Here is a 22,723-nt window from a genome sequence, read left to right on the forward strand (position 1 = left end):
CCGCACGCCGGCCCATGGGAGCCGGGCAGCGCCCAGCGCCCCGCTGCAGCCCCCCGGGGGCGCCGGGGGAGGGGGGCTCGGGGCGGGGAAGCCGCCGAGCTTCGCCCGCCGTCCCCCGCGAGAGGAGCGGGGCCGCCGCTCGCCGGTGACAGAGCCCAACTTCAGCGGGGAAAGCCGCCCCGCGGGCACCGGAGAGCGGCACCGGAGAGCGGCGCCGCACAGCAGCCGCACCTGACCCGCTAATTCCCCCCCCCCCGCCCCGCTCCCTCCCGCGGGAGGGCGGGGGGCGGCTGCGGCGAGGCACAGAGGCGGCCCGTCTCCTCGGCGGGGCGGCCAGTGCCGGCAGCGCCGGGCGACGCGTATCTCCTCAGCGAGCCTGCCGGAGGAGGAGGAGGAGGAGGAGGAGGAGGAGGAGGAGGAGGAGGGGGGGGGGGGGGGGGGGGGGGGACTGAGGCGCGCCCCGCGCGCCCGTTAGTTGTCACCTCTATTGGTGATGCCGCGGCGACCGCCAGCGCTACCTCCACCCTCCACCCCCGGAAGACGCTGCCGGGCTTTCCTGAGGTGAGCGGCCACCTCCGGGGGTCTGCGCTCTCGTCAGCGGTATCCCGAGCGGGGCCGCCCGCTCCGTGCCCCGCCGGGCAGGGAAGGGGCGCTGGGTGCCCGGGCGGGCGGGGAAGTTTGCGAGCGGGACGGGAGAGCGGCACGTCCGCTCCTGCGCCTCGCCTGCGGTAGAGGGGACGGGCGTGGGCGTGGGGAGGCACCTGGAGAGCCGGCCCCAGGTGGGGGAGAGCAGCTGGCTGGGGTGGAGGCGGAGGGAGGGAAGTGGAGAAGCTGGGGCGGGCGGGGGAGCCGCGGACAGGGGAGATGGGGAAGCAGGCAGCGGCTCCTCCCGAGCAGCGGCGCCTCGCCCCCCGGGTCGCGGAGTGAAGCACCGCGCTCCGCTCCGGGAGGTCGGTTCCGCTGCCGCCCCCGGCCCCGCCTCGGCGGCGAGTTTTCTTTCGGGGGCTTCGCCGGGCAAGTGTTGGGAAAAGTGGCCGTGCCCTGGGAGCGACTTAGCGCAAGGTGGGGCTGATTCGGACGGGGGTTGCGGAGGGCTGGGGCTGTGTGTGTGTGTCTGTCTGTGTGGTGTCGCGGATCGCGCTGGACCGAGCGAGCCCCGTTCGCTGCCGGGCGCTACCTCGGAGGGACCTGGAGGCGCCGTTCCCGGTCCCCGGTAGCGCCGCGGCGGCCAGGCCGGCCGGAGCGCAGCAGCGGTGGGAGCCCTGCCCGGCCCGGCCCGCCCTGTCCCCGGCGCGGCTGGTGGCCGCTTGCCGCTCGGAAACTTTGCGGGGCCGAGGGCGCCGGGGCGGCGGGTGAGCAGCGCGGCTCGGGGACCGGCGGAGAGCGCACGCCGCGGGATGCCGGTCTTGCTTGTTTACCCGTTATCTAGGCTGCTGGCAGTAGGTTTATTATGTGTGTGTTTGGGGTTTGAATCAATATTTATTTACAGGACTTAGGTATTAATCACTCATGTCTTGGAAAGCTCATTAGTGGGGACTTGTTTCCATGACAACAGGACCCCTCTGTGTCTTCAGGGTTATCTATTTGCCCGATTTAATTTTTTTTCTTTTCATGAAGCGTATTTGTACTAGTACTGTGTTTTGTCACCGAGGAGAAAATAAAGGAATTAAAGCCTGCATGATCCTGTGGCCTCTATTCAGTGTTCCTCTAACGCTCAGTTATTTCCCCAGCCTTAATTCACGATACACGGATGGGACTAAGCAAGTGTGTGAGTTATACAAGGTTTCTTAATACTTCTTATAGTGCCTTACCTCCTTTAGCTGTAAAGCAGAGACTAACATACGGTTTGACTTGTCTGCTGTTCAGAGTACCCCTTAGACGTGTTAGTACTGAAAAAGGTGATGTCTGTTGCCTTTTTGTTTGTTTACCATTTAGTAGCCCTTTGAGAGGCATTGCGTTGTGGTGGTCTCTGTAGTTTTATTGGTACAGCAAAGCTGGGTATCCGTAGTGACTTACTGTCTAACTTTGTCACCTTCTTGTGGTGTGACCTTGACAAGTCTTTTAACTTCTTGATATCCCACCCTGTGTCAACAAAAGGAAATGCCCACTTGCACCTGTGAAGCTCTCTGAGTTAATCAAGCTAAACTCTTCTAAGACAGAATACTGTTAAAACAATGTAGTAAACATGTCTTAAACATCTGTCTTCCCCAATGATACAGGTGAAAATCCCCCTTTATTTAACATAGCACAGTGGTGTTAGCTCTTCAAATGATGTGTGCCCTTACCGTCCAGCTGAAATCAGTGATTCTAATCCTTTTTACGCTAACAACCAGTCACTGCTTTCCTGGGTTAATTTAATCAGTCTGGTAAAAAGAAGAGCCTTTAGCATTCTTAAATTTGTAGGACTATCTGCTATGACAAAGAGTGTACACCCAGTGAGAAGACAGAACAGTGAGAGAAGAAAAGACTGTAAAATTAACTGACGATCTTGATTCCTTAGTGTTGCAACTTGAGAAGGAGTTAAATGCTTTTTTTTAGAAAGAGAGTGAGCAAGCACACACTTTTAACTTAACTGTATAGCAAGTTAAACATCTGAAACTGTTCTACCAATTGTCATAGCTTTCCGAGAAACATTTTAATACGTTGTGTTCTTTTGAGAAGCATTGGGAGTGTATAAGAAATGTTAGAATATATGTCAGAATACTGCCTAAATGTTAGAAGAATGTCAGAATACTGCCTGAGAGATGTTCTATTGTGGCCATTTTAGATGACAGGAGTAGTAAGTTAGAATATTAGGGGAACTTCAGTAAGAAGCATACATTTTTCTTCTTTCTTGAAATGGTCTTATGAAGTGAATGAACTATTACAAAGTAACTATCTCTTCCATACTCGTGAAGAAGGGTCTATGCCTAGCTCAGTTCAGCAAAGTGCTATAACATACGCCTCATTCCAAATGCATTAGGTTCTATAACATCAGTAGGCAAATTGCACTTCAGGCTTTTATTGGAATATTCTAAAGAATCAGGGTCTGTGACCTTGACTTTTGTATTCTGGGGTTTTTTAGCAGCATAGTAGTGAGAACATCTGTCTGAAAATATTTCTTGGGAATTGAGGACCGTTTGATCATTACTAGCTCGTAGTTACTAGTGAAGTAATTTTATGACAATCCCATAAAGAGAAAGAAAGAAAAAGAAATGACATCTTAGTCAGCATCTCATCTCCTTTGGATGTCATTGACTTAAATTTCTGTACTGAACTATTAAAGTTTTACTACTTAGTGCTGCACAGTCAATAGAGGTAGAGAGAAAGTGATCTAGGTTTTACTCTGTGCTTTATGTCTTCTTCAAAGCTCAGTCTCTTGTTACTAGTGGTAGAGCAGATACTCCAGTTCAATTCTCAGACCCTTGTTGCCAGGAGAGGGGAAAAAAATTGCATCATTTTATTTTTTAAGACTGATAACAGGGCAGCAAAAAAGGTAATTCATAAGAAGCCTGTTTTAAGTGATTATTGTTCTGAAAAATAACTGTAAGATTGTAAGAAGACATTTGAGTTTATAAGATGCCACTGGTAGTGGTGTTCTTTTTGAGGGAGTGAAGAAAAAGTACATAGATCTACAGGCATGAATGATGATACTGGTTTTTGATGTATTTTACTCAGTATTATACCAAAATAACTTGGATATAATGTACACTGGGTTTCTTAAACAAAAATGCTTCTAACTGTTCATATTTAAGTTATATATTGCTCAAGCTGCATATTGCTTAAACTTTGCTGGCATGTAGAAATAAACTTAATAGTCTTTGTTTTTCTGGTGTTGGAAGTCCCTCAACTGGTTTGGTGAATTAAGATACTGGACCGGTATTTAGTGGGGGTGGTTGAGCTCTTTCCTCTGCAACTTGTCTACTCTGGGCAAGTCACTCTACCTTTCTATTTCACCTTTTCTCTAGTCATCCTTCCCCTAGTTATCATTCAGTCTTGTTCATTTGGAGTGGAGGATCTTCAGTGTAGAGACTTATTACATGCATGTATTGTGCTCGGACAGATATCTGTTGGGGCAGCAAAATGTTACAGCAGTACAGTAACTAGAAATGCTAGCCATCATTTTTCCAGTATCAGTCATTGTGGTCTTCGTGTGATCATTAGTTACTGAGAGGCAGTAAAATTGTTGCAGATCAGTGTGGAGATATAATGGATGCATTGTTTCTAGTGCTAGTTCCATAAAATTACTTTGCTAAATACATTTGAAGAAAACAGCTTTTGGAGAAGTTCAGAGACCTGTCCTCCAATGACTAGAGAGTGAATAATGGCTCGTTCCTGCTTTTCCTGAACACCTATGTTTGCTGTCATGTGGAATGTACTGGTTTTCTGAATGTAAAAACAAGGCAATCGTGAATTTAAAATATGAGTATTAGTGGCAAGGGGCTCGTCAAGGGCAGAAACCAGCACCAAATATCCAAAGTGGAATCTTGATTATTTTTTTTTCCTCCTTTTTTCCTTTTCCAGTGTTTTTAAGAAAGGCAGATGAGTTTCCAAGTATACTTTGTGAGCTCATAAAACACACAGCTTCATTGGACAGGAATGAGTAATGGTGTTAGGAAGGTATGACAGCTGTTTCTGTATTATTCCAGTTGGGAGCTTAATTATGTTCTTCATAAATTACTATAAAATGTTTACACTTCAAAATGTGATGTACTTGGTTCAGCTATTTTTTTTGTTGTTTGGTGTTACTTTTCAAAATCACTATGCTAATTGATACTGATGCTTTCTGATAAACCAGACTTTTAGACTGAGGCAGGGTTATTTCCTACGAAAGGTTTACAGATGAAAAACTGATTTTTATAGAGATCTCTTTTCTGTTACATATGGTAAATTTACTTCTGTCTTTCATCAGAATTTAGCTGACAAAATTAAAACAAAGGATGTATTTTCACATACCAGTGAAAGGTAAAGTAAAACTTCTGCTTTGCACATCTTATTCTTCTTACAAGATGAGGCTCCTTAAATATGAAGATGCAGAAAAGCTCCTTTCTGACCTTTCATTAACTTGCTGTATTTTAATGAACTGTGTACAATGATTTCAGAATGACTCACACTTTTAAGGCCCAAATTTGAAACAACCCAAAGAAATCTGTTTTTCAAAAAAATGTATTTGAAAGGAAACCTCTCCTAGGTCTCTAAAATGGCTAATGTTGCACACCTGCAAGTTCACATGCACAAACTCTCTAGCCACTTCGGAAGTTTTGGACCTGGGTGTGTTTTCTACTTGCCAAAGAGATGAAAAGAGACATTATCTCAAGTTACTTCCAAATATTTTTATTGCTCAAGGCAATAACGGTGTTCAATAGTTGTAGAGCTTTGCCAATAATCAATTTGTATATCACTGCAATATAGACTTTAGGAAGTCTGAAGAGGATAGTATATCTTCCTTCTCACAGAGTCCCACTGAACATGGTGTGGCCTTCTGCATGAAGGAACAGAATGCATGAATGCTTTTATAAGGATTTAAAAGTGCAGGAAGAAATATGGTGCTCGGTGAAGACAAGCATTACAAAAGAGTTATCCAGATACTGGTGAATTGGATAGTAATAGTTAGTGGTCCAGTAAGAGCAGAAGTGAAATCACAGATGTTAAAGTAGATGAAAGCTGAGATCAAGCAGGCCAGCCTGCCTTACTGCTTCAGAAACGCCAAAAGGATTAGTTTCAAAGGCCAAGAAAACGAAGAGCTGTTTGCTGGCCTCTATAGATTCTGCAGTATGAAGTCTTCATTATAGCTGTGCCATTGCCTTGGTTGTAAAGAATTCATCCACTGGTGATGGGAAATATCAGTGGTGTAATTCTGATTTAAAGAAGCTGAATAGAGTCTAGAGATAGAAGCAAAAAACACGTGGCAAACAGTTTGTCTTTGCCATATCGTATCTGTGCTCTGGCATCTGGATAATATCCAGTAGACTTCAGAAGCCTCCGTTCTCAGGAGAATCCTTAAAAATCTAAGAACAGCATAGTGCAGCCTTTGGAACAGTTCAGATTGAAAGCACTGGAGGAAAAAATGATAATATTTTTTTTTCTCCTTTCTGATAACTGGAAAAATGCAAGCAAATTTATCTGCTGGCTGTTTGTAGGACACATGATAGATTTCTGCTGTGATTGGTACCCCAGATGCACATACACTGCTTGCCAAAATGCAGAGAGGGAACACGCCACCCCCAAGAAATCAATACACAGCAGGAAAACCAGCATGTTCACCACTTACAGCTCAGTATATCCTCTGTCAATATATAACGTCTACATAAAGGAACCGCTGAGTATTTATGCGAGGTCGGGTGGCATCTCAACTGTTAGATGCTTCTTCTGAACTGCCTTTTCTCTTCAGCTAGCATAATACAGCCTTGCTTTTATGGTAGGACTGGTTTGCCTAGGCTGTTCCACTTGCAGTAGGCATGCTCTGAGCACAGTAGTTGACAGGTCCACGTGGCTGGCTGTGCAGGGTTGGAGTCAAGGGGCACATTTGGGATGTTCTCTGGGGATAAGGCAGGGAGGGACCTCACCTCTGCATGTGTAGCAGCCCCAGCCTGCGTGTTTCTCCTTTTGGGTTTCTTGATTTGTAGGCTGACCTTTTCATGCCAGTGAAGCTTAGCAGGCCCACCCAATTTTGTCACTTTATGCCAGGATGTCTGATGTTGCAGACAAGGACTCTGTTCCTGCTTTATTTGGAGTCAAGGGCAGACTTCTCACTGATTTCCATAGGAACAAGATGTGTTCCCAAACATACTTCAGTAGCTACAAAGAAACTTCCTAACAAAGAACCAGACAGTAACATTACACAAAACATCAAGCATTGTTCTAGGCTTCAGAGCTTTTAACAGTAACATGCTTGCAGACCGAGGGCTGCAAACAACAAATCTCAGGGCATTCCTGGCGGGGCTGGAGGATTACCAGCTCTCCTTGGCCCTGAGAAACAATTAAGACTTGATCATGTTACTGATATAATCCTACTTACTCTAATGGACACCATTCAGGCCCTTTAGATTATATCAGGAATGGATTTCTAGAAGCAGTGAAGTGTGACATAGTAAATCCTTTGTGTAACAGCTATTATGTCAAGCAGAAAGGGCAGTGGGATTTCAATTTACCTGAAGAAGCAAAAGGTCCTTTCCCACACTCATATGGAGACTGTTGGACATTACCAAGGAAAACTTTGGACTGCAGTTCTGCTGCTTTGAGCTGTAATACTTTAGTCAGACCAGTTCCGAACTAAAACTCCTGCCCCCCTCGTTCCTTCAGGCATGATTTTTTCTCTCTGCCCCTCATCTTACCCTTACGGACATTCCTATGTTCCACTCGGCAGTGAAACCTGTTCAGTTACATGCTTTTTCTTTAAGAGGAGTTAAAATGAAAGACCTAGAGCCCGTGGGAAGTAGGGGGTTCCAAAATGTAGCTCACAGATATCTGCAGTTCCTTGCTTGCTTGCCAAAATCCCTGTATTCTATTAATTTTGCCACTAGAAAACCATTGTTGTGTCCAAATAAAGCTGTTAAAAGTGCAAGTGGGAAGGTAGTCACTTGAGTCATGCAGATTATGCATTTGCCATTTATCTTGCAATCCCAAATATAAAAGATCCAGGGCTGCTTTTTCACACAATTTTCTGTTTATGGTAGTCAGAATACCGTTTTCTCTGATTACCAAGTGAGGCATGGTTATCTCCTTATCTTGGGCTGGTTTGGTTTTGTGGTGAACATTTGGGAGACTGCATTTTTTTTCCCCCTGTAGTGTCCTAACAGCATCAGTGTTTATGAAATTCTTCATCTACTCCCCTGCCCAACAGTTCTTACACTTGTTAAAAAAATAAATAATTTAAAAAACCAACAGGAAAAAAGCTTTGTCTGTAAAGCATGTGGCCAGCATGCTTTCCCATAATGTCATTTCCCAGATAATTCATATTTTAATATTCAAAAGCATAGGCAAAATTCTACGGAGGTAAACATTTCCAAGCTAATTTGACTGCTTCAGGCACTTTATCTTGAATGGCACACTACGAATACTCAATAAGCTTTAAAATCCGGAACACTGGCATTGACTTGCGCAGTTGAGGTTGGTTCTTTGTTCCTGTCTTGTTTTTTCAGTATAACCGTGGCATGTCATTTGGACAGAAAGCTGCTGAGATAACAGACCAAACTTCCTATTCTAAAGACACAAAATACTTCTATTTCTAAAGGTACCAATATCACAAAACACAAAGCTTGAATACAAAGTACCTGAAAGCTATAAAAGACAACGTAAGACTATAGACAGACGGTGTCAGCCCAGATTTTCATAGTCATGAAGAACGTAATGCTATGCAAAACAAGGGAAATGCTGAGCAGGTGTAAATGGAAACTAACAGCATCTTCTCAAGATGATCTTCATTGCTATTTTGTGGGAAAAAAAACCCAAACCAAAACACTTTCATTCTTCTAAATTTCATGTTGTCGGTTACACCAGCAGTTAAATGCACCTTATAGCTGCTATGTGGTGCAGGAGCCCTGACCTGAATAAAACACTGGTTGCATATCTGGCTTCTAGGGAGAGTTGCTTGCTGACAGATTGGCTAGAATTGAAAAGTCATGAGAGAATTCAGTCAGTGGCTGTTCTCAATGTTGAAACCATTTTTATGAAGCAAGTTCAGTATAACCATGCTTGCTATCTTTTCTGATTGTGTGGAATTTTGAGAGTAATTCATTGTGATCCTGTTGTAAAGTGTTGTGACAGGGCAGCATTTCCTTGATTAAGATACTGCTGAATTTTCATTTTTAGAAATACTATTGGCAGGGATTTAGAAACCTGGACTCTAGCCAGAAAATGAACAATCACTGAAGCCAACGATGCATAGAGATTCTATACACAGAAGTTGGGCATTGCTAATTATTACTTTGTGTTGCAGCCTCTCTTGGCCATGTTTGGGCAAATCTATGAATTCCGATGTCAAGTAACTGGGTAGCTGTGTAACTGGCTGCAGAGGGATCGCTGTAGCGCAGGGCCATTAGCCAGCGTGGTGGTTACTGACTCACGTCCTGTCCCATAGCCCAGCAAGGACTGGTGGCAAGCAGAAAGGGTCCTGTGGGCTTGGTGCTTTTCTGCTTCTAACCTGTGATTTGTGACAGTCTTCAAGTTATTCTGTTGCTGGAAGAGCAGCTGGGTGTTCAAATCACTATATGGTCAGCATCTTCGCTGCAAAAATCGGGCTCAGTCACTCTTCTTCCCATTTCTGTTTCTTTTCACTCAGGGTGAGCATCATCGTTCATCTCTTAACTGGTATCACTCAAAAGCAGCTCTCTTGAAACTCTAGAGGTTTTACATAAGAAACATAATTTTACATAAGAAAGCAGCTGACATCATACGTTGCTGATGATAATTGCTTTTTAGGAGCCTCACATACAGAACTCTGTAAATTACAAGCCCATCTTGCAACAGAGAAACAGTTCTTTGTTTCAGAGTAGAAGAGCACAGGTGAAGAGTTACTAAACGGGGATCAAATATTTCTGTAACATGGAATAACTCCATGTTACAAACAAGTAGGCATGTATCCTACTTTTGTAAGTCCATGGACGAATTCTTACTTATTTGAATGGAAGTAGGGTCAAGCCCTATGTGTCTGAGCGATACTATTGTGAAAGCAAACCCTTGCTGAGTCGCCTCTGCGGGAATTGGGATGCACTCCTGGCCAATAATCTAAATACAACAATGTGAAATTTATGAGGAGAGGAATTGGCAGTAATAATACTTCTTTTGCCTTTCTACTCTCTATCATTAGCTTCCCACACTTTTGTGTCAGCAGAGAGCTGTTCAGTCCGTTAATTGCCTTTTTTAGACAGTTTCTATCTTCTTTCTGATAGTAACATATTCATAGCAAGGAAAGCTCTATCCATCATTAGTCATTTAAGCCCTAAGGCCATAGTCCAAAGCTTATTTCCATTTTTTTTCTAGAATCTATTCTACATAAAAGAAACAAATGTGTATCCACATGCACACATATAGGCATGCATTGTGTAGCTCATTAAAATGAATTTATGTGTGTTCATTTTATGTTTTTGTAATTGGTCTAATGTCTCAGTGATAATATGAGGGGTGGAATGAGGTTAATGGTTATGGCAAATTTTGATCCAGAGTTTGTAAACCTCATGATTATTTTCTAACTCCACCTAGCTTCTCCCAAAATCCTCTGAGTTTGGACTGCAGTGGAAGATTTGCAGTAGCATGAACATGAGTCCAAAAGATTGTGAACTAAAAAGAACAAAATTTATTACTTTACCTGTTGAGCGTAAGTAACATCACTCTAAGCTTGCTTCAATGATGGAAATGAAATAGGAAATAAACATGTTCATGAGGCTTCACAGTCTTAAACACTTAAGAGATTATTTTTCTCTTTTCTTCTTCTCTGAAGTATGAAATGTAATCCAATAGTCTTAAATCAATGGTAATTATAGTTCAACCTTAAAAGATCAAGGAAGAGCTCCAGCAACACAGGCATGCTTTTCAGAAGCACCCTGTGCTGTGTGTCTCCCATGGTAAGTCCTAATCAAGATTCTTAGTGCCAGGTGCTTTTTAAGGAAAGATAAAAGAGAAGCAATATTCTTAAGGAAGTCAGCACCTTTCTTAAGCAGGATGTGTTTATATTGTCCGTTTTGATAATTAAGCTTTAAAAGCAAGCATTGTTTTTCCAACCTTCTGCATAGTCATTACAGCAAACAATTAAAAGTCTCATATAGAATAATGTAAATGAAACTGTAATGCTGTTGCTTATCATGATCAAAGCTGAGATTTCTCTTCCTTTAGTTTCTGACCTTGCTCTTCCTTTTCTGTTCTCTCTGCCTTGTCAGTCATGTATTCCTCTTTAGGCAGGCTTAGGCAGGCACACAGTGGAGAGTAATGGAACTCGTCGCTTATTTTGATTACCAAAGTGAGGGCTGACTGTATTTTGCAGTATACTGGTGTTATGGGCTGGACTGTAGGTTACACCTACAAAGCAGGTGTCCAGCAGCTGCCTATAAACTTCAAAAATGAGCCAGCTCTATCTCTAAAAAATATTTATTGTGCCTTCTTCCTTTTCATATCGTGCATAGGAAATGGTAATAGGAACAGCAGCGGTGGTTTTGTTTCGTGCAATACTGATCAGAACCAGGAAAATGCTTTACCTGTTTCATGAGCCTAATAGCTATTTCCTTTGCTTTTTCCATTCCTTTTCCTTTCTGTCTAGTGAAGCAAATGTTCTGGTGTTTTAGTTTCAAGAATCAAAACCAAACAAATGTTTATCCCATTTAAATATGAATGTCGTTTCTAATTTTTTCCAATTCATCTGCCAAAACAGCAACAAAAAAATACTAGTCAGTTGCACAGTCTTATTAGAGAATTTATATCTGGCACAGAGTGCCCCCCCACAATAACATGGGGTTTGCTGGGAATTGAGATGATGAGCACATGATACAAACAGTTTGTTTGCAGAGTTGTCCTGTCTTCTTGCATGAAAGCATTTTCTGTGATTGAAAAGCCAGAGACTCACAGTTTGAAGAGTTCAGGAAACCACTAAAAAAAACCCCAGAGCTTGTTTTAAGAGGGTAAATTATCTGTCCTTTTTCTTGAAAACAAAGCTAAGACATATGGTCCTCAAGAAACTTGGTATCTTCAGTTTTTAATTCCATAGTGGCTATGGTTATCAAAGAATCACAAACTTTTTCTAGCCCAGTTTCAAGAAGTGCTCTTAAAATATTTTTAAATTTCATATTTTGATAGGTACCTGTTGGATCTTATGGTGGAATCATCTCACATGTCGTTTCTATATCCATGCTAAATGCAATCCATCAGTATGGTGGCGATGTTCATTTTGAGGGGGAGGAAGGATGTTACCTAAATTAAATTGCCTGGCTATTAGTAGCAAAGCAGATCCAATAAAGGTAGCTGTGTGTTATATGGCTTGCTACTGCTAACAAATGTAATGATGTAACAAAACCAAATGTAATGATATGACAAATACAGAGCCTGAATTTTGAAGCACCAAGTGATTATGGATGCAGCTGAAATTCATCAGGATGGCAAATTCTCTGGCCTGCCTTCCCACATGAAAGAGGTCCAGACTTTCCAGCAAGACTAAGCAGAAATGTCAATGATTTAAAATATATAAGCAAGCACTTAAGCAATACTGAAGTTCATGCTATCACAAGGGTGAAGAATCTCTTAAAATGTAATGATATGAGTAGTTAGCAGCACATCTCCCACACTAGAAAGATGAAATAACATCTGAAGAACGTGCTGCTTTAAGACAGAAGTAGTAAAGTACCACTTAAAAAATGTCTTCTGCGTGGTCTGTTTTCTTAGTGGTGTGCTGTATCAGGTTTTGGTCCAAACTGAGGTTCACCAGGATACAAACCCTCAATCATTTTTAACCATATAAAGCACAATACATTAGAAAGTATAACTCTCAAAACACCGGTGATAAGCAGGAAACAAGGCATAAATATCTATAAAATATTAGATTGCTACCAAAAAAAATCCCAACCTTGGGAAGGTTCTCATTATGAAAGCAAAAGGGATCAGCTGCTTTCCTCGAAACAACTTGAGGACTGCATAAGTCTGTTTTTTCTGAAGACTTTATTCTATAGAAGCCAAAAACTAAGCACTGTGCAGGCTTACTGCTTCACAAGAGTCTGCTGAAGCTTTTGCCTGCTGTGTACCCTGTGCTGGGTCCAGAGCAATTTTAAGTTTAGTCTCTAGACAGTAGTTATCTATACACAATAGTAACTGCACATCAGTATGGTGGCTTTGTCCTGTAACAGGAATCTGGTTTCAAGGTGCAAAAGTCTGTTTGAAGAGTTGTCTTGCATGCTCTGACCATGTGTTGTGACTTGATTGTATTCTGTGACTTTAGAATCCAAAGCTGCGTCAGCTCTTCAGTAAAGACACAGTGAAGGGTGGGTTTTAAGTATCAAATTGTAAAGTTGTTTTTTGTTTTTTTTTTTTTTTTTTTCCTGTAGAACTTGAGGCTATGGTAGTTTGTGTTTGCTCAGAAGCAGACTTTCAGGCAGCCTGGAGAATGTCTTCTAGTGCCAAGAGGTTTCACAAAATTGTGATCTTTGCAGCCATCAAAAGGTGACTGAAGTCTTGTAGAATAATGCTTTGTTTGGTTTTGTATTGGCATACTGCAGGGGTGGGGAACGGGACAGGGAGACTGGGCTTTGGTGTGGCTCTTTTGGATTGAGCAGATGACACAGAAAAAGCATGTAAGAGTGGTTGTTTTGGATCAGGTTAAGCATCCATCTGGCTTGCTGTTGTGTCTCTGATACTGGGCTTGATACCCTAGCCTGTAAGTATAGGACAAATGTATTTCCACATATAGCCTTTCAGCTCTTGGCCATCTGCATCACGGGTACTTTCTGCATTAGAGATCATAGTTTTATGTTTAATAGCTGTTGGTGGATGTTTTTATCCATAAAATTTGCTTAATTGTTCTTAAAATATAAGTAAGCTTTTACATAAAAAAAAAATAACAATCCAGTTAAACTGCATGCTGTGTGGACAAAGAACCCCACCTCCTTTTGTTCATTTTAGAAGTGCGATCTGATAACTCTGTAATTCTTGTATTATGAGAAGTGATGCATGATTGTTGCCTATTCAGTTTGTCAATGCCACTTGTAGATTTTTGTAGACTTTTATGAGATTCCTTCCCAGCTGAATCTTCCTAGTCTGTTCAAATGGTTGCATACAGAAAACACTCTATACCTCTTACTATCCTACTCGTTCCCTCCTGTTCCCTTTCCAGCTCTAGAGATGTAGATAAACTGTAAACTAGTACAGTGATATAATGGACTTTTCTTTTGTTCCCTTTTTTCCTCAGCAGCTTGTGAAATTCTAGCTGCTCTCTGACTGCTACTGAGTGCTAAATCACCATCTGCATAGAACTGGCACGCATACTTTTCTGTTTTTATTATAGCTTTCATATCTGTCTAAGATGCAGTAGCTCATGCCGTATTGGAGCTCACCATTGTGCAAAGCTGTGAGGGGAGGGGGTTTCCTCCCTGCATTGCTTTGCATTTACCAGTGTGAATTTCCTTTGCCATTTTATTCCCCAGTTACTCAGTATTGTGAGTTATGGATTCTACTGGAATGGGTTTTGGGTGAAGGCAAGGAAGTGTTCTGCTAAGCTGTGGATGCTTTGAGGAGGGAGTCAGCTCAGTGTAAGGGAGTGTGTACCTCAGGGCTTATCATAGTTTTGTAGAATTGGAACTCTTAAGTTCTCTAAATAAGTCAATAAATTCCTCTATTAAGCCTGTGTGCTTCTTTGCCTTCTGTCAGAGTCTTTGAAGGACTCAATAGGGAAAACCTGAGAGCCAGATGAGGTTACGGAGGAGTAGTGACAGCAGGAATGTGGAAGGTCTGCCTTACTAGTGTTCAGGATCAAGAGCAGCAATGGGAGGAGCAGAACACATGGTTCCAGGAGGTAAGTTGACAAGAAGGAGAGGAAAAGAGGCCTAGAATCACAAAAAAAAAAAAAAAAAAAAGAGAAAAAAGATTTCTGGTGGAGACCAACCTCTAACTTAGAAACACAGCATCTTGACAGCAGGATGATCAGGTCATGTATTTATGAGCATATAATTAATGAGCAGGTCAGGTATTTAATCAGTTGACAGCAGAAACATTCATGGAATGTGAATGCATTGTGGTTATAATGGTTCTGTAGATTTTTGCTTTTTCTCAACTTGCAACAGTGAAGCAGTTTTCTGCTATGACTTTATGCTGTGTTTCTTGTACAGATTTAAAGTTTCTGAGAAAGAAATGGTACTTGGTTTTTGCTCACTGTGGAGTATTTTGGTCAGCAGTAGGAATTAGACTCTGTGGTGCTAAAAGAAGGGACTTTCAAAGTGATCTGAATTCCCCATGCTTATTCAAACTGCTTTAAAACCAGAATATGTGTCCTCAGGGATGCAGTACTCGGGCTTCTTGTGTAAGGCAGTCTTAAGATGTGTCTCCTCATAGAATACAAAGAAGAAAAATCTTTAAGGCTGTCAAATCTTCCTTCCCATATAAATTGTAAGTTTTCCCATGTGAAAACTAGCAGAGTCTTCAGTGAGTCACCAGATGCTTAGGGTTTTTCACTCCTTATGTTTTTACCTTGGCTAGGGTATGGGTAATCGTTACCACTTTGGGAAATCAAATTTCAGTTATTGGTGTTGCAAAAGAATTTGGTTAATTGTGGAGTCACAGAGTATGCCTAGACAAAATACTTAAGGGGACTACTATCTAGCTAGTCTTCACGTGAGTTTGTCTCGAGACAGAACAACCATTGAACATCATCAGTAGCAAACACTAGCAGCTCAGCTCAGATATTGAAGAAAATTGAGTTATTTTTGCAATAGCCCTTTGTTGTGGAATCCTTGTGGTCACCTGAACAGTTTGAAGTGCCTCCATTTCAAAATATAGTGTTTTTATTTTTATTTTAGTCTCTTTACCTTCTTGCTTTGATTTACTCTGTGAATTCTAGTTCTTTCCAGAGCTGTGCAGACTTTCTAGTCATGCTCTTTTGCTGTTTCTTTTAGATTAAGACATCAATGTTGTCAGAATTAACCTTTTGTATCACCAAAATATCTATGATTTTCCTTTAATTTCCTTCTTTGCTGGGAAAGTAATCTACAGAATACATTCCCTTAAGGGGTACCCTAAAAGCATCCTGTTTTTGTAACACTTTTAGGCATAACCTTGGGCTGCCTAAGGTATAGGAAATACTTGGAATCATTTGTCTGTCCAGATTTCTTCCTTCATTCTCTTTTTATATATTTGATAGGTATTTCTCAGCCAGTGTCATAAATTCTGCCTACTTTTATACTGCAAGTGCATTCTTTGCTTTTATGTGCTATTCCAACAGCCATAGGACAAAAGGCTCCCCTTGTAATCAGTGTCCTAAAGCACAGACTGCAGAGTGCTTGAATTTTTTGACCTCTGTTCTGTCCCTTCCTGTAGCCTGTTAACATTGTCCTTGGACCCTGCATTAGCAGTTCCATATACACAGGAATGGCCTGTCTAGTGAGCAACATGGTTTAACTCAGTGATGGATAATTCCTTTTCTTCCATTGCTGCACATTGTACCTCTTTCAGTTCATTTACTTAAGCATTTTATTCTATATTCTCCCATTGTGAAAAAAAAGTACTCTTGAATCTCAAATTAACTTCTTTCCATGAAGTGTTTTTTAAAAAGTTTTGATACTGTGATTTGGCCAACCATGAAAACTTTTGTACGCCAAATAAAAAAGTAATAAACAACCTGTATGATTTCAGGCTGATAGTCTTGCTTATCTTTTTCTAAAACCCTTTATGTAACTTAAATAGAATGCCTTTTGAATTAATTATGTTATTGACATGGTTCTCATTTGTGTTATATAAGCTCTGGTTCGTATATGCTGTTGCTGATGTGACATAATCCCCTTGTAGTCACTGCATCCATTCTTCATACGGCAAGAAGTTATCTTGCTGTCAGTTACCGTCAAACTGTGGGCAACTTTCTGTATTGGAGTTGTGGGAAAATTGCTTCAGGGGGAACTGGAGCAAATTGGGACCCAACAGAAGTATAGTATTACAGAAAGCTTTTTAGGGTAAAATACAGTTATCACTTTCAGGGTGGTTGACATACATGAAATCTACTTTACCGTGGCTCCTTAAGCGACATGTCCTGCCATCTTAGCGCTTGCTGTTAGGAGTAACGAACAGTGGAGCAGAGTGGAGACACCATGGCCAGGCTCTGTTGTACTCCCTGCAGGAATGGGAACTTGATGGTACCACGCAGCTGGTAAGATGAAAAGATGTCCACTGCTGAACCAAGTTGTGGCAAAACTGCTTTCCTTGGATGAGATGATCTCATTGTAATACTAATGCACACCTCCATCCCAAAGTTTCCTGCCTCCAAGGTACTACTGCAACTCACTGGGTGTGCAGTGCCGATCAGTAACAAAAATATGTTTGACTAGAGTCACTCAAGCTCCACCTAAATGTAAAGAAAACGAACTGGTCTTGGACTGAAAGAAATCCGGGGTGGGGGGTGGGGGGAATTGTTGTCTCTACTCCCAAATTTCAAAACTCTGATTTAGTTTTTAACTATATGATAAACATTTCTGTGCACAATGTTTATGTTGAGCTAACCCACCCTCTAAAGTGATCAAAATAGATGAATGAAAGGAATTCTAATCAAGGGAATCAACCTTGGGAAACAAAGAACAGGACAAAGAGCACTGTTACCTAAATTGTGCAGAAAGAAGCCTCCAAATGAGAAAGTTCTGGCTAAGCTGATAAGGTGAAATTAGGACAAAGGTAATTGCGGTGGTGGAGATTGCAACCACCAACTCAAATAGCCCTCCTGAAAGAGAGCAAAACTTGGCTTGGAGAGCATGTGTAGTTAGTCAAAGGCTTCAGTGGTGCTATCTGAGGGTGCATGCTAATTTGCATTAGAAACAAGAAACTTAAGCAATGCTGTGTATGACGATGAATATGCAATGTGCTATGAAGTATAAAAAGTAAGCAAAGGAGGGGAGAAGTTAGGGAAGACTCCATCGTACCTTCTGGGATCAGCCGATGGGCTGAACCTGTCTTCTCCCCAACAGGGACACCTACTGCGTAAGAACTTTATTCTATGACTAAGTCATGCTGGCTGTTATTATGTGTATTGTTTTAAGCTTGTTTTGCAGTTAGTGTATTATCACCGGCAATCTTTGAATCTTATTCTGTCACAAACTTGCATTTTGTATAACAAAAATCTTCAGCTGAAGTTCGTTTTATATAATCTCTGGAAATGTGTAGTTGTTATAAGTAATTTGACTCAGTGACACTGTCAGCAGGGGGGCCCTGCATAGGTCAGTTGAATCACCCTCCGATACAAGGGGCTGTCAAAATGCAGGTAGTGGACAAGCACACAAGAGTCTCGTCTTTCTTGGGAAACTGACAGGCTGATCAGATATAATGGGTTTAAGGACCCCCCCCTTCTTGACGTGACAGGAGTTCTTTTGCTCTTAATAGTTTGGGTTCTTTGCAGTTTACATAGTGGTTGTCCACTGTATATGTAGATTTGCTTCTCTTGGCACATCCTCATTGCCTCAAGAAAGTTCAAGTCTACATCTTCCAGCGGTCTTTCTCTGTTTCCGTGTATATTGTTGTTACAGCCTGCTCTCTTGTCAGTGAAGTATTCTTCGTTTACCTCTAAGGAAATTCCGTGGTTGGCCCTTGCTGCTGGATTTGGCTAAAAGGCTATCGGCCGCTGTCAGAAATAAGGCTTCTTAAAACCGCCTCACACTTAGCTGGTCCCGAGTGGTAGTAGGTAGAGTGTGATTCATTAATTGGATGTATTCATGCACAATGGAGTTCTCACCACCTGTCATAATTCAGTGAAGTCAACAGCACATTCCTTATCTTCCAAATGGAGAAGTTCATACTGATTTGCATGTGGAAGCTGCTTCTTTCTCTATTGAACTGAGTTTAGATATAGATCTGTATGCTGAAAAAAAAGTAAAATAGGTGAGATGTATCCCAGAAATGTCTAAATATCTTCCAGGGGAATTTCTGCTTAGGGACCTTTAACTTAACCCCTCTTCTACTAGATGCATTGAATAGACCACAGATTTCATGCCCTACTGTAATTTTAGTGTGGTTTGTTTTGGTTTTATTCCCTGAATACCATTCTGTACTTGATTTTAGAAATGAAGCATGGGGCACAGCAGTCTCTTCTGTAAGAGCTGGGCCCTTTAAAAGGTTGTGTCTGGAGATGGGAAGCAAGTGCAGTGATCACAGCTAGTAAATCCATCATCATGGGCCAGTAGGCAGTCCCTACTTTAGGTAATGTAAGCTTACCCAGAAGACTTGTTTCCAATATCCCTCTCTTCTTAATATTTATTATTGGATGAATACTCAGTCCATCCTTTTGATGAGGTTGATCTTGGACAAGCAAAGCAAGCTGAGACAACAGAGCTGTAGAAAACTCAAGCCCTGTGTATTCACTACTGCCTGACAATAGCAAGGCTGATGTTTCAAATAAAGCACTTCAGAGGTATGTGCAGCATCTTTTAGGTAGTTAATTTATAAGTAAATTAATATATTTTTTAATTGATTTTGAGTATTTTAAGTTCTGTTGCTTGTTCTCATTGGTCATGGTTTTTAACCTTTAAATTCTGTGGAGATGGGAGACTGAGGAGAAGGGATATGAGTTGGTGAAAATCACACAAATGTGCCTGTTGCATGACCAATTAAATAGATGAGGGCTAAAATGAAGCAGACATTAGAAGAACCATTTGGATCTGAGATGCTGTGTAACAAAACTGATAGTGTTTCAAGTGCCAAAAGATTTGTTCTTTTCAGGTAGTTTGTAAAGTGACTTAAAACATTGTTCAGTGATGAAGCATTATATGATGATTACTGTGGAAATAAAAAATACTGCTTTTCCTGTTGTTTTCACTTAAGTCCTTCCTTAGCTGCATTGTTTTTTTGAAAGAGTTGGAACAGGCTTTGAATTTTCATTCTACACAACTGGTTTTAGTTTCAAAGTGTATTTAGGGCAAGAAACTCTTTTTAAAACATTCCCTATACCTCGTAGTACAGTTATCAGTAGTGAGTAAGTGCTAAGTAAGTACATTTTCCTAAACATCTGAAAGCGGTGTGCTTTTATTACCAGAATATAGATAGTTGTTCAGTTGGACTCTAGCCTGTGTTTTGCATAAACTTGCTGCATATGTGCAGCATCCTTTTCATTCTGGTACCTTGTTGCTAAGAGGCTTTCTCACATCTTGGTCCAACCTCTCACTCTTCATTTTTATTATTATCCTATCTTATATTAGTTTCTTGTTTCCATTTATGTAGTGCACTATATTTCAGCATAGTTAATAGGTGATTTTCACTGAAAGATACTGAAAAGGGTTTTGGAAGAGGTTTTAAAACATGTTTCAATAGATTTGAAAACCTGGTTTGTCACATTTAACAGCTTGAGACAATGTACTGTGATTTCTGGCTTGATTCACACAGATTCCAAAAGATCAAGCTATTAAGTCAAAATACCTTCATGAACTCACCAGTATTTAAAGTTTTTATTACTCTGAACATGTAGTATGCATTGTAGTAATGAAAATGGTTGCTTTGCTGGTCACTGAAGGTTCACAACTGCACAAAAAGTCTAGATAAAAGGAGAGGCTACTCTGGTGGAATGTGACTAATCCCATGAGGGTCTGTCAAAACCAAGGTCCTGTTTGTATCATCATATCTCATATGTGCCATATATCCTATATATTCTATCACATCTCATATATCTATCTCACATATATCTATCATATATATGTATCATCTCTAATACGTATTATATATGGCATATAATACAACATATTGTATATTTCACATATATCATATATATCCCATATCATATATGCCATATATCATATCTCATATCTTCCATATCACATATCATATATCTCATATCATATTGTGTATCTCATCTATCACATACATAGGCCTCATGTATGCCATATATATGACATATATAATTATATTACGTATCATGTATCTTTGTTATCTTATATGCCATATATCACATCTTAGATATACGATATTTTTCTGATATATGAGATACAATATATGCCATACAGGATATTGTATATATCTCTCTTATCATGTGTCATATATGCCGTATACGTCTCTTATCTGCCAAATATATCATATATGCCAGATCATCTCTTTCATATAATTGTGTATTGTGTATATATAATATATGCCATATATCATATGTATCATGTGCTACATATATATCACATATCATCTACTTTTATCTCTCATCATATAGGCTGTATAGGATATATATATGATATATGATGTCATATGTATATCACATTGTAATTATTTTACATATATCAGCTATATACACACGTCTCATGTATAGCTTATCTCATGTATGGCATGTATGATACATATATCATATATTTGGCATATATAATATGTATTATATATTAGATGTATATATCATATATGCCACGTATCATCTCATATATGCATCATATCTAATATGTATTATATATGGCATATAATGCAACATATTGTATATCTCACATATATTGTATATATCCCGTATCATATATGCCATATATCATATGTCATAATATATCTCACATATGTCCTGTCACTTATATCACATCATTTTAGCACAAATAAACTAAGGACAAAAATTCAAGCAGGAAAGCCTGAAATGCTGTTTCCATTGCATTGTGAAGTACATGCAACAATAAACATGTAGAGGCAATTGAATTAAAACCAAGAATTTTTCAAAATCTGGCATCTGCTTCTGTTCCCACGTGTTGCTTACATGAAGTATTCCAACTTCCTCTAATACAGAATCCTTCTTGGTGACCTAAAGGACTAGCAAAATGACTGCAAAATCTGAAGGGCGATAGTCAGGCCGATACACGCAAATAGCGACTGTTTTTGTTGAGGTAGTATGAATATACCTGTCATTTTAAAAACCTTCAGAAAAACTTCAGAAGAAAAAGACTATTAATATCCAAGAATATTTCTTGTCACATAAGATGAATGCCTGAACATATATTGCCTGAAAATGCTACAGAAATCTTTCAAATAAGGGGGGAATCACTTTCACATCACGTGTTCTCCCGAAGTAAAACTTCCTAGTGTTTGAATAGAAGTCATGCTGCTTTTAGTTAATGACAGAATAATTTTTATCTTTAAAAGGGTTATTCCTAAAAGAGTGAGACATCAGAAGGGTCCAAGGCCATTAAAAGAATTAGGACCTGGGATTTTTTTTTTCCATCTGGCTGTCACTCTGCAAACTCTGAACAAAGACATTGCATTGATATGTGTTGCAATACTGTGAAAGAACTATACTTGTATAGGGGAGAGAGGGTGTGCTTACGATGACACGTTGACGCTGTGGTGGTTATTATGTGTTTTTGTTACACTGGATTATCACACTTGAGACCTAAGCTGTCAGTTGGTCATGGAGCGCTGAAGCAACTGGACAGATTTTTAGCCTGTGTGTAGATGAAAAATAGAGTACCATCTGAGGCTGTTAGGTGCTGTCTGCAGGCTGTGCTTAAATATATGGAAATTATCTGTATGCACGCTTTCAAACTGCATCAGGTTTGTAACAGTGGAGAAAATATTGATGTTTGCACAGTAGTTATTTTGTCTTGTAAAACTGCTGATTTTCCTGATGAAAAACAGCTTTCTTCAATTATCTGATTACTTTTTTTCCAGTAGGAAAGTTCTGAAGGATTGAAGTATTCATATTTTGAGTTATATTATGGGTAGCTTTACAGTGCATTAATTTTCTCATAGCACTGAACCAATGGGAGAATAAACATGTTTATCTTCATGTGAATGACCAATCTGAACAATGTGTTTGCATGACAGAACAATATGAATTATACAGAATATACAAAGAGTTTTTATTTTCAATAATAAATTTTATTAAAAGCAAAGAAGCTTCAGTCTGGCTTTTAGCAGTAAAAATGGATGACGTATATTTATGTGGTATAATATAAAATACTTAAGGCTCATGATTTTTTTTTTTTCTTAGGGTACAACCAACCTTTCCAGAATGTTTTTTCATGCACCAACTAAAGAGGCAAATTGAAATATAATGCAAGGTGGATAAAAAAGTATCAGGCTAATTAGGTGCCGCAGTGTAGCGTTGACAGGTTGATAGATCCATTATAGGGGAAATGCTTTT

At 40.4% G+C, this 22,723-nt stretch overlaps 1 protein-coding gene across 5 annotated transcripts in view; it reads left to right on the forward strand.

The window, feature by feature from the left end:
* The first annotated feature begins 448 nt into the window (after positions 1-448).
* Positions 449-22,723, forward strand: part of SHISAL1 (shisa like 1) — an 86,383-nt gene continuing 64,108 nt past the window's right edge. For 4 of the 5 annotated variants that reach the window (XR_005828165.1, XR_005828166.1, XM_040596332.1 and 1 more), the window contains exon 1: positions 449-561. The gene's annotated coding sequence lies outside the window, so the exon portion shown is untranslated. Of the gene's footprint in view, positions 562-848; positions 1,063-22,723 lie in introns of those variants that run through there. The other variant, XM_040596331.1, reaches the window with a different exon arrangement.

The sequence above is a fragment of the Falco naumanni genome, chromosome 5, assembly GCF_017639655.2.
Source record: "Falco naumanni isolate bFalNau1 chromosome 5, bFalNau1.pat, whole genome shotgun sequence".
Taxonomy (NCBI): domain Eukaryota; kingdom Metazoa; phylum Chordata; class Aves; order Falconiformes; family Falconidae; genus Falco; species Falco naumanni.